Source organism: Eptesicus fuscus, chromosome 7 (assembly GCF_027574615.1).
Source record: "Eptesicus fuscus isolate TK198812 chromosome 7, DD_ASM_mEF_20220401, whole genome shotgun sequence".
NCBI lineage: Eukaryota > Metazoa > Chordata > Mammalia > Chiroptera > Vespertilionidae > Eptesicus > Eptesicus fuscus.
The window spans coordinates 20,226,042-20,237,826 of NC_072479.1; the positions used below are offsets into that span (position 1 = coordinate 20,226,042).

The 11,785-nt window shown below is 48.4% G+C and overlaps 1 pseudogene; it reads right to left on the minus strand.

The window, feature by feature from the left end:
* Positions 1 to 211: 211 nt before the first annotated feature.
* LOC103304790 (diamine acetyltransferase 1-like) lies at positions 212 to 1,865 on the minus strand (annotated as a pseudogene).
* Between the last annotated feature and the right edge of the window lie 9,920 nt (positions 1,866 to 11,785).

Consider the following 11,785-nt stretch of genomic DNA (forward strand, 5'->3'; position numbering starts at 1 on the left):
TGTTATCAAAAGATGTTCAAGGATAAATCTGACTCCAAACTGCATTGCCATCTTAAAGTACCACATTTCAAACATGCAACAACGCCACTGGTAATAAAGCTTTGGAATGGGTGCTCATTCTCTTATTTCACTACAAACATGATAGAAAGAAGGTAAGTTGAGAATTTGCTCTAAAAAAATAAATGGAAGGTGTAGTCTACACCAGCACTCCTCACTCCTCCGCTGCCATTTTTAGTAAGTACTCCTTGTCAATCTTGAAGAGCCTCCATTCCTCCTCGCTGGACAGATCAGAGGCACCTCATTTTTTGTAGAAGTTAATAGATGGTTTATTCCATTCTGCTTACAGGAAGTGCATGCTGCTGCAGCGACATTTCATCACAACCTGGCGTAGATTCTTCAGAATTTCTGATCCTATCCCAAAGCCTCTAAAAGCACTCATTACGAAGAAGTCCTCAAGATACAAGAGTTTTCCAATCCATGGATCATAGGTAAAATAGTACATGGCGAAACTGACAATGCTGTGTCCTTTCGGAGTGATATGCTCCTTAGATACTTCTGCCACCAGGCAGTGGTAGAAGGGATGCTCTCCGAAACCATCCTCCAGCAGATCTTTTTCAGTTGTTATTACTTGTTCTTCCATCCTATCTAATAATAGACAAATATGCAAATCGACCATACCTCTGACATACCCACAAGCCACGCCCACAAGCCACACCCACCATCCAATCAGAGCGAGTATGCAAATTAACCCAAACCAAGATGGCTACAGCCACAGAGAGCAAGGTTTCCTAGGTAACAGAGGAAGCCAAGCTTTCTGCCAGCCGTTGCAGGCCTAAGCCTCCACTCAAGCTACAAAGTTTCAATTATACAAGGTAAACAAATTCAAACAAATGGCGGCAGAATGGAGCTTGAGAGAGCAGGCTAGGGTTGCCACCGGCAACAGGGGAAGCAAAGCTTTCTGCACACCCTGGCCGGGCCCACCCGCTTAAGGCAACAAAGTTTCAATTATAACCCCAACACAAATGGCTGTGGGCCTCGGAGGGAGCCCCAGGCTTGGCTCTGCTCCAGGCTACAAAGTTTTAATTGCAGAAGGAAAATAAATTCCAGATACCAGGGCCTCTGCTTGCGTTGCCAGGGGGCGTGGCCTGCCTGCAAACCACCACAGGCCCCTCGCTCAGTCCACCCCATGCCCCAAGGAACCCCCACCTGATCCGGGACGCCCTTCAGGGCAAACCAGCTGGCCCCCACCCCTGTACCAGGCCTCTATCCTATCTAATAAAAGAGTACTATGCAGATTGATCATCACTGCAACACACAATATAGCTGCCCCCATGTGGTCAAAGATCCTGCCCCCATGTGGACACAAGATGGCCACCACAAGATGGCCAGCAGGAGAGGGCAGTTGGGAGGCACCCGGCCTGCAAGGGAGGGCAGTTGAGAAGGACCAGGCCTGCAAGGGAGGGCAGTTGGAGGTGATCAACCCTGCAGGAGAGGGCAGTTAGGGGTAACCAGGCCGGCAGAGGAGGGAAGTTGGGGGCAAACAGGCTGGCAGCAGAGTGGTTAGGGGGTGATCAGGCTGGCAGGCAGAAGCGGTTAGGGGCAATCAGGAAGGCAGGCAGGCAAGCAGTTGGGAGCCAGCAGTCCTGGATTGTGAGAGGGATGTCCGACTGCCCATTTAGGCCTGATCCCTTGAGGGGTCCCAGATTGGAGAGGGTACAGGCTGGGCTGAGGGACAACCCCCCTTCATGCACGAATTTCATGCACCGGGCCTCTAGTATCTTCATATTTGCCAGGTCCTTGATCAGGCGCAGGATGTCACTGCAGTCGGCAGCGGCGGTGGCAGGGCAGATCACGAAGTTAGCCATTTTCGTCTTTTGCTTTTCTTCCCTTTGCTGTCTAAGCCTCTGTACTTGAACAACAGGCGAAAGTGGTTCTTCATTCATTTCCCGGGAGTGGCCTCTTCTCAGTTAGGCTGGCACCATGACCCGGGAAGCCTCCGTAAGTAACTGAAAGACGTGACCAGAGCAGGTGGGGAACTGCCCATCATCAATCACTTTTAAAATGCCCTCTTAAGCCTTGTGTATTATGTGTATACTAGAGGCCCTGTGCACGAAATTTGTGCACTTGGTGGGGGGGGGGGTCCCTCAGCCCACCCTGCCCCCTCTCACAGTCCAGCTGCCTCAGGGGATGTCCTACTGAGGGCTTAGGCCCCCTCCCTGCTGGCCTAAGTCATCAGTAGGCCTCCCTCTGCAGGAGGCAATCTGGCTGATCAGGGGAAGGCACCGCCCCCATCACCCCGCTACTGTTGCCACTGCTGGCCGCAGCAGCCACCAAGGTGTTTTCATCAACACAGACTCCAGTCCCTTCAACATGAAAAAATGACAACTTTCTTTAGGCATTTTCAAGATGTCTCTTTCATAGAGTATGACCTTCCTTCCTTCCTTCCTTCCTTCCTTCCTTCCTTCCTTCCTTCCTTCCTTTCTTTCTTTCTTTCTTTCTTTCTTTCTTTCTTTCTTTCTCTCTTTCTTTCTTTCTTTCTTCTTTCTTTCTCTCTTATCCTCACCTGAGGATATGTTTCCATTGATTTTTAGAGAGCTTGGAAGAGAGAGGGAAAGACAGAGAGAAATATCAATGCAAGAGGGACACTGAGTTTGGTTGCCTCCTGCATGAGCCCTGACCTGGGACCCGGCCAGGGAGAAGCCTGCAACCTAGATACATGCCCTTGACCAGAATCAAACCCAGACCCTGCGGTCGGCAGGCTGAGGCTCTATCCACTGAGCCAAACCAGCTAGGGCAGGATATGACATTTCTTAGCCCCTCCAGCAGCAGACCTTAGTTTTTCCTCCAGGAGTGAGGTGGAAAAACTCTAGATCACCTTCTTGGATTATTATTAGTTAAGTTATCAAGAACACTGAGTGGCAGCTTACAGGGAGCTTAGCCAATGAGCCTTCAGAAAAGGTGTTTCCTCTGCAGCTCACATGCAGAGGCCCTCTTCCTCTCCCCCTCCCCCCCCCTCCCCCTCTTCCTCCCGTCCACTCTCTCTAAAAAGCAGTGAAAAAAATATCCTCTGGTGAGTATTAAAAAACAAAACAAAACACAGAATAAAAGGCCTCCTCCTTGGAGATGCTGAATATACAGGCCTGAAAGAGAATTCTTGGCTCTGTGAAGATCCCTACATGAATTTTATTAACAATATTTGGAAAATTAGCCTAAGCCATACCAATGATTCAAGTTTGTGCTTTTCTGTGTTCCAGGGAAGAATCAAATGATCTTTTGTTTTATTGTGTCAAAACAAAATTTTTCATGTGTTAAATACATAATTCTTATTCAAATACATAATAGCAGATGCAAAAGTTCTGTTTAACTCAGTGAAGGGACTGGCAGGATGATATGCTGTCCAAATAAGATTGCCAAAGATGAAAGGCTTTAGTAAAACTGCTAAATTAGATACAATCTGGCTAATGTCCTATAGGACAATAAAATAATCACTTTTTGAATTGGTGTGTCTTCTAGACAGAAATTAGTTACATCTTTAAAACCCTAAAAATTCTTTTCATATTCTCACTTTGCTGATCATTATATGTAACTTTCCAGGGCTGTAAAATGTCAAAGTATATGGAACTTATTTAATTGTAAATAGTGTGTCAGAGTTATGTGTTTCATAGAAAAGGAAATGATCATTCTGTGGGCCTCTAATGCCCCAGGTATACTGAAAGGACTTGCTGTCAACATTTTACTCCGGGCCTGCGATTGGCCTTGGAGGCTGTGGGCGTGCCTCTCAGTGCCTGCTGCTGGCACAGAAGGCTGTGGGCATGCCTCTCAGGACCCACCGCCGGTCAGGGAGGCTGTGGGTGGGGGCGGGCCCGCCCTTGCATCCTAGGGCCAGCGATGGTCCTGGGAGGCTGCGGGCGGGGCTGCCCTTGCTTCCTGGGCCAGCAGTCCCGGGAGGCTGCGTGGCACCTGTCCCAGGGACCCAGGATGCTTGGCGTCACCCCACCCCCTGCCACTCAGTGCCTGTGTATGTAAATTAACTGCCATCTTTTCAGGTTAATTTGCATACTCATCCTGATTGGCTGATTGGCGTAGCGGAGGTACGGTCAATTTGCATCTTTCTCTTTTATTAGTGTAGATGTGTGTGTGGGTATTATGTGTATATATGTGTGTGGGCATGTATGTATGTATGTAAAATTATACCTATGTGTACCTAATGCATAAAGAGTTACATGAAAGGATGGTCACTGAAATGTTAATAGCTGTTCTCTCAGAAAGGTGGATTTCAGGTGGCTTCTAATTTTTTCCTCAATATATTGTTTGATTTTTCTTTGGCAATGAATATTTTCCATTTATATCAGCAGGAAAAAGGCAATAGACTTTTCTTCATTGTGGAAAGGAGAAATTGGTCAAATGCTTAAAGCTGTATGCCTAAGTAGGGATATCCCATATATTATTCATAAACAGTAAAAACCTATAAAAATGTAAATGTCCAAAATTAGGATTTGGCTAAATAAATTATGATCCATCTATGAAAACACTGCAATATGTTGACATATAAAATATTCATGTTTTAGTGTTAATAGAAAGCAAAATTATTTAAAAGCACCCATAGTATACCATTTGGGAGAAAGATACATTTTATGTGTGTATATCTACTTATATGTACATAATTATATACTTAAACACATAAAGATTACATATAAATGTCAAAGCATATTAACAGGGTTCATCTCTTGATGCCAGGTTTTTTATTTTATTATTTCTATTTTCTAACTTTTTCCTACTATATCATGTATGACTTATCTCAACAAAGAAAGTGCTGAACTTTCCATTATTCTTCCCAAATTTAAGCTGGTTATTCTTCAGTCCTGAGGAGGAAGGGGAATTTTACCACAGAATGGAACATTATTGGGAGGTCTTTCTGGCACTAATTTCTAGAAGTTTTGGTTGTCCTGAACTTTGCACCAATGAGATGAGATAGAATGTGTTTCTTATCTTCAATTTCCTCTTATTAAACTTTTGAACTGAGACCCACAGAGAGAAATATATTTTATAGCAGAACCCATTACAGACATCTAATTCATTCTTAACTAAACCCCAAGTTTCATAAAACAGTGTTCATTGTTATTATATACGAGAGGCCCGGTGCACAAAATTCGTGCATGGGGGAAGGGGGGTGTGTCCCTCAGCCCAGCCTGAACCCTCTCCAATCTGGGACCCCTCAAGGGCAGTCGGACATCCCTCTCGCAATCCAGGATTGCTGGCTCCCAACTGCTTGCCTGCCTGCCTGATTGCCCCTAACTGCTTTTGCCTGCCAGCCTGATCACCCCCTACTCACTCCCCTGCCAGCCTGATTGACACCTAACTGCTCCCCTGAAGGCCTGGTTACCCTTAACTGCCCTCTGCTGCAGGCCTGGTCCCTCCCCAAATGCCCTCCCCTGCTGGCCTTCCCTCCTGGCCTGGTTCCCCCCAACTGCACTCCCCTGCAGGCCTGGTTGCCCCTAACTGCCCTCCCCTGCAGGCCTGGTCTCTCACAACTGCCCTCCCCTGCAGGCCTCAACTGCCCTCCCCTGCTGGCCTGATCGCCCACAACTGCCCTCCCTTGCCAGCCATCTTGTGGTGGCCATCTTGTGTCCACATGGGGGCATCCATCTTTGACCACAAGAGGACGGTCATCTTGTGTGTTGGAGTGATGGTCAATTTGCATATTACTCTTTTATTAGATAGGTTGATACCCTCTGATATGTGCCTTGTGTTCACCTCCCTTCATTTCTCCAGCATTTTTAAAGATGCTTGTGGTGACCAACCAGATCAATCCCGTTACTTACCAAATTGTGATCAGCATACTGAAAACAGTCAGAAGGTCAGCCACTGTTTTGTGCAGCTCCTTCAATGGGCAATGCCCATCCACAGCACAAGCACAGATCCAGGCCCACCTCTTCAAGCAAACCCACTGCCCCACTTCCGCTTTACCTTGTCCGTTCTCCCTCATCTCCAATGACCACTCCTTCTCAGCTCTTTCTCCCATTTCACTTTTATCTGATCTCTCAGTTTAAAATATATTTTTATTGATTTCAGAGAGGAAAGGAGGAGAGAGAGATAGAAATATCAATGATGAGAGAGAATTATTGATTGGCTGCCTCCTGCACACCTCCTACTGGGGATCAAGCTGGCAGCCTAGGTATGTGCCCTCACCAGGAATCAAACCATGACCTTCTGGTTCATAGGTTGATGCTCAACCACTGAGCCACACCAGCTGGGCTGATCTCTCAGTTTTAGAGAGACAGAACAAAAAAGTATTTCCCAAATATGGTATACACATCTACCCTGGGCCACGATAATTTTAGGGACATGCTGATGAGCATATTCTTCTTTTACTAATTATATCCTTTTTCCTAACAAGTGATGATAGTTTTTTTTATATATAATAGTTAAAGCTAATAATAGTTAAATTTTATTGAACACTAACCAGATGTCAGGTTCTATATTAAGAACTTAACATGTATTGAAGTACCCATTACAATCCTATGAAGCAGTTACTACTATTATTATCACCATTTGACAGATGAACAAATGGACACACTGAGAGATTAAGAACTTGTGCAAGGGCACACAGCTAGTTAGTGGAGGACCAGGAGATCTCGTTCCTATAAAAAACTCAACTCTGGAAACAGCCTGAATTCAAATCCTAATTCTAACAAGTTCCAGCTGTGTGGTCGTAGGTGAGCTATTTAACCTAACAGGGCCTCGGTTTCCTCATTGAATCTAACACATTACCAATTTACTAAGAAAACATCAAAAGTATAAATTGAGCCATTACTTATATGCTTTCCTATACTATCTAAGAAAAGAGTAATATGCAAATTGACCATCACTCCAACACACAAGATCACCACCCTCATGTGGACACAAGATGGCTGCCACAAGATGGCTGGCAGGGGAGGGCAGTTGTGGGCGATAAGGCCATCAGGGAGGGCAGTTGGGAGGGACCAGGCCTGCAGGGGAGGACAGTTGGGGGGTACCAGGCCTACAGGGGAGGGCAGTTGGGGGGTACCAGGCCTGAAGGGAAGGGCAGTTGGGAGGTACCAGGCCTGAAGGGGAGGGCAGTTGGTGGGGAACAGGACTGCAGGAGAGGGCAGTTGGGAGGGACCAGACCTGTAGGGAAGGACAGTTGGGGGGACCCAGGTATTCAGGTGAGGGCAGTTGGGGGCATGACCAGGCCGGCAGGGGAGGGCAGTTAGGGTGACCAGGCCAGCAGGGGAGGACAGTTAGGGGCAACCAGGTCTGCAGGGGAGGGCAGTTGGGCACAACCAGGCTGGCAGGGGAGGGCAGTAAGGGGGGACCAGGCTGGCAGGGGAGGGCAGTTAGGGGTGACCAGGCTAGCAGGGGAGGGCAGTTAGGGGCAATCAAGCCAGCAGGGGAGCAGTTAGGCATCGATCAGGCTGGCAGGGGAGTGGTTAGGGGGTGATCAGTCTGGCAGGCAGAAGCAGTTAGGGGCAATCAGGTAGGCAGGCAGGCGAGCAGTTGGGAGTCAGCAGTCCTGGATTGTGAGAGCGATGTCCCACTGCCCATTTAGGGGGTCCCAGATTGGAGAGGGTGCAGGCTGGGCTGAGGGACACACACACCCCCTGCACGAATTTCATGCACCAGGCCTCTAGTTAATATATAAAGCATTCTGCCGCAACCGGTTTGGCTCAGTGGATAGAGTGTTGGCCTGCGGACTCAAGGGTCCCAGGTTCGATTCCAGTCAAGGGCATGTACCTTGGTTGTGGGCACATCCCCAATAGGGGGTGTGCAAGAGGCAGCTGATCGATGTTTCTCTCTCATCGATGTTTCTAACTCTCTATCCCTCTCTCTTCCTCTCTGTAAAAAATCAATAAAATATATTAAAAAAACAAAACAAAAACATTTCTCATTAAAAATATATATATATATAAAGCATTCTGATAATAGAGAATCCTATCTAATAAAAAAGTAATATGCAAATTAACCACCACTCCACTACACCACAAGCCACGCCCACAAGCCACGCCCACAAGCCATGCCCACAAGCCAATCAGGAGCGAATATGCAAATAAACCCAACCAAGATGGCTACTGCCACAGAGAGCAGGAGGGAGGCTTGGGTTTCCCTGTCAATGGAGGAAGCCAAGCTTTCTGCCTACCCTTGCTGGTCTAGGTCTCCACTCAAGGCTACAAAGTTTCAATGATAGAAGATACATAAATCCAAACAGAAATGGCTGTAGTCACAGAGCTGGAAAGAGCAGGAGGCTAGGGTTGTCCCCAGTGATGGAGGAAGCCAAGCTTTCCACACACCCTGGCCGGCCCAGGCCTCCGCTTAAGGCTACAAAGTTTCAATTATAGAAGATACATAAGTCCCAACAGAAATGGCTGCCTGCCACGGAGCAAGCAGAAGGCTTGGCTCTGCTCCAGGCTACAAAGTTTCAATTGTAGAAGATAAATAAACCCCAGATACCAGGGCCTCCGCTTGGGTTGCCAGGGGGCATGGCCGGCCTGCAAACCACCACAGGCCCCTCTCCCAGGCCGCCCCACGCCCCAAGGGAACCCCCATCCTGATCCGGGACATCCTTCAGGGCAAACCAGCTGGCCCCCACCCATGCCCCAGGCCTCTATCCTATCTAATAAAAGAGTAATATGCAGATTGACCATCACTCCAACACACAAGATGGCTGCCCCATGTGGTCAAAGATCCTGCCCCCATGGGGATACAAGATGGCCACCACAAGATGGCCAGCAAGAGAGGGCAGTTGGGAGGGACCAGGCCTGCAAGGGAGGGCAGTTGGGGGATACCAGGCCTACAGGGGAGGACAGTTGGGGGATACCAGGCCTACAGGGGAGGGCAGTTGGGGGGTACCAGACATGAAGGGAAGGGCAGTTGGGGAGTACCAGGCCTGAAGGGGAGGGCAGTTGGTGGGGAACAGGACTGCAGGAGAGGGCAGCTGGGAGGGACCAGACCTGCAGGGGAGGACAATTGGGGGGTACCAGGCCTACAGGGGAGGGCAGTTAGGGGGTACCAGGCCTGCCGGGGAGGGCAGTTAGGGGTGACCAGGCCTGCAGGGGAGGGCAGTTAGGGGCAAACAGGCTGGCAGGGGAGCAGTTAGGCATCAATCAGGCTGGCAGGGGAGTGGTTAGGGGGTGATCAGGCTGGCAGGCAGAAGCGGTTAATGGCAATCAGGAAGGCAGGCAGGTGAGCAGTTGGGAGCCAGCAGTCCTGGATTGTGAGAGGGATGTCCGACTGCCCCTTTAGGCCCGATCCGGGCAGTCGGACATCCCTCGAGGGGTCCCAGATTGGAGAGGGTGCAGGATGGGCTGAGGGACACCTCCCCCGCCCCCCCCCCCTGTGCATGAATTTTGTGCACCGGGTCTCTAATGTTAAAATATAAAAGAAAAAATGAACATCTTAGAGTCAGTGAAATATACTAGCACTTCCTGCCTTGTAGGGTTGCCAAGAAGAGTAAATGAATCAAGTGTTTCTTCTGATGCCTGGCCCACAGGCAGTCCTGAATAAATGTTAGTGATTCCAGCTGCTAAAGTGATTGCGCCTGCTCACTGGATGAAGGAAAACTGAGATGCAGAGAGATTAAATGACTGCCCTCAGGTTGCCAGGTAGGGTTTGGTGGCACCCAGTTCTAGCTGAGGTCTTGAACTCTTCTGCTGGCTCAGGCTGCCTCTCCCTGGGTTGGGTGAGACCTGGCATCTGTGGAAAGACAGATCATTGCACTTCCACTTTGCTTCAGGTGCTTTCATGGAGAACTACGGATTAGTTAGGGCCCATTTGCTCCAGGGTCTCCCAGCAGGTTTGCCTTTCCTGTTTCAAGAGTCCTGAAGGTCTTATCAATGTACTACACCCTCACATTCTCGGGGGATGGGGGTGTCTAGACTTTCTGACTCAACACAAATGACCAATGCATAAATGCCCATTCTACTTAATGGTTTTATTTCACTTTCACAGACACTTGGATGTGGTCAGAAATAGCCCAAACCCTACAATCTTTCACAGAGCTGAGGTAAGTTAAGTGGGTAGTGTTTCTCCATAATTCCTCATTTGAGCACTTAGCAGTGAAGTATGTCCCTCCCCTATTGCTCACAGAATAGATGTTAAAAAAAAAAAAAAGTCATTTGACTGTGAAGATGGAAAAAGAAGCACTAAAATGTGGATTTCCACTCCCAGCCCCATAGAGAGCTACTGTTAATGCTCTTTCAAATGGACATTTCTTTATCACTCACACACACACACACACACACACACACACACACACACATGCATGCACACTTTCCATTTTCACCACTCACATAATTATTTTATTCACACAGTTTCTCCAATTTGTATTTCAATTATTTTTGCTCCATAGCCACAGTTTTAAACATACACCAGAAATGGCATTTATGTCACTCTTGAGATAGGTTCTTTGGCAGGCAGTACAGAAAGGGCTAATTAGGTAATAGTCAGAAGACAGAGGCACCGACTCCTGGTTAGTTCCGGGGTCCTTGACAGGCTGCCTTCGGAGGAACGCGGCCCTCTGAGAAGGCGGGCGCTGGGTGTGGTTAGCACACACCCCTTGCCTGCTGACAAAGCCGCCTTGTAGCCAGAGCGCTGGGGCTCGGGTGCTGTTCAGGGCAGATGTTCTGACAGTGAACAAAGGTTAAACCTGGCACCTTTAATTGCAGCCTTTCCAGATGATGGTTTTCTCTTTTTCTCTTTTACCTGTTGGGAATGCTTATGTGCTCAGAGAAAAGCTTCCTGTGGCGAGCTTTCCTCCTAGTCGTCCTCTTTTGTCCTCAGGGAGAGCACAAGTGTGAGACAGGATGAGCCTGTCACACATTAGCATTCTCCTGCCCCGTCATCATGACAGCACATCTCAGGGCACCTTGAGAGCTGAGAACAGTCATCCAGAGGGTGTGTGTGGGGGAGGCAGGGGGGAAGGTGTGAGCTCTCTCTCTCTCTCTCTCTCTCTCTCTCTCTCTCTCTCTCTCTCTCTCTCTGAGAGTCTCCTTGGGAGTTCTGAACTGTAATGCTTAAACCATGACCCTTGCTGAGCACCCTCCCTGCTTTCTCTCTCAGGCGGCCTCCTCCCTCGATGGCCCCGCTGCTGTCAGCTACCCTTTGTTGTTGGCTTGTTGACGGATGTCATAGGTCAACAGGGAGCCAAGGAAGGGCACACCCTCTCCTTCAAACCACAAGACAGGCCCTCCATCCCTAAGGTCTAGACGCTTCTTCGAGTTGCATATGAAGGCCTAGGTTCACCTGTGCTGGTTCCTGCCCGGCCACTGACTGACGTCTCTGTGGCCAGGGCGAGCTTGCTCCCCAACACCAGGGATCACTAAGCTTGGCCATCTCTTGGAGGAGAGGTCCTATGTCCTCCCCCAAGCCCAGAAAGAGGGCGTCATTTTCTTTCCAAGGAGAAGGAATAAACAGCTGTTTTATAAATCCAAATTCAAAAGGCAGTTAGACCCAAAGGTCAACTTTTAGTCTCAACCCACAGTCACTATTTTAATGGAATATTTTCCAACTTCAAAATTCCAAAGATCCAATCTATCCCACGAAACCCCATTTCATGTATATTTTGCAATGACTGAATAAAAGTTTGTTAAAACATATTTTTACCTAATATATTATTTGCATACTAGAGGCCCGATGCATGAATTCGTGCAAGAGTAGGCCTTCCTTCCCCCGGCTGCCAGCACTGGCTTCCCTCTGGCACCCAGGACCCGGGCTTCCCTCGCAGCCCTGGCTTCGTCCAGAAGGTCATCTGGTCTAATTAGCATATTAT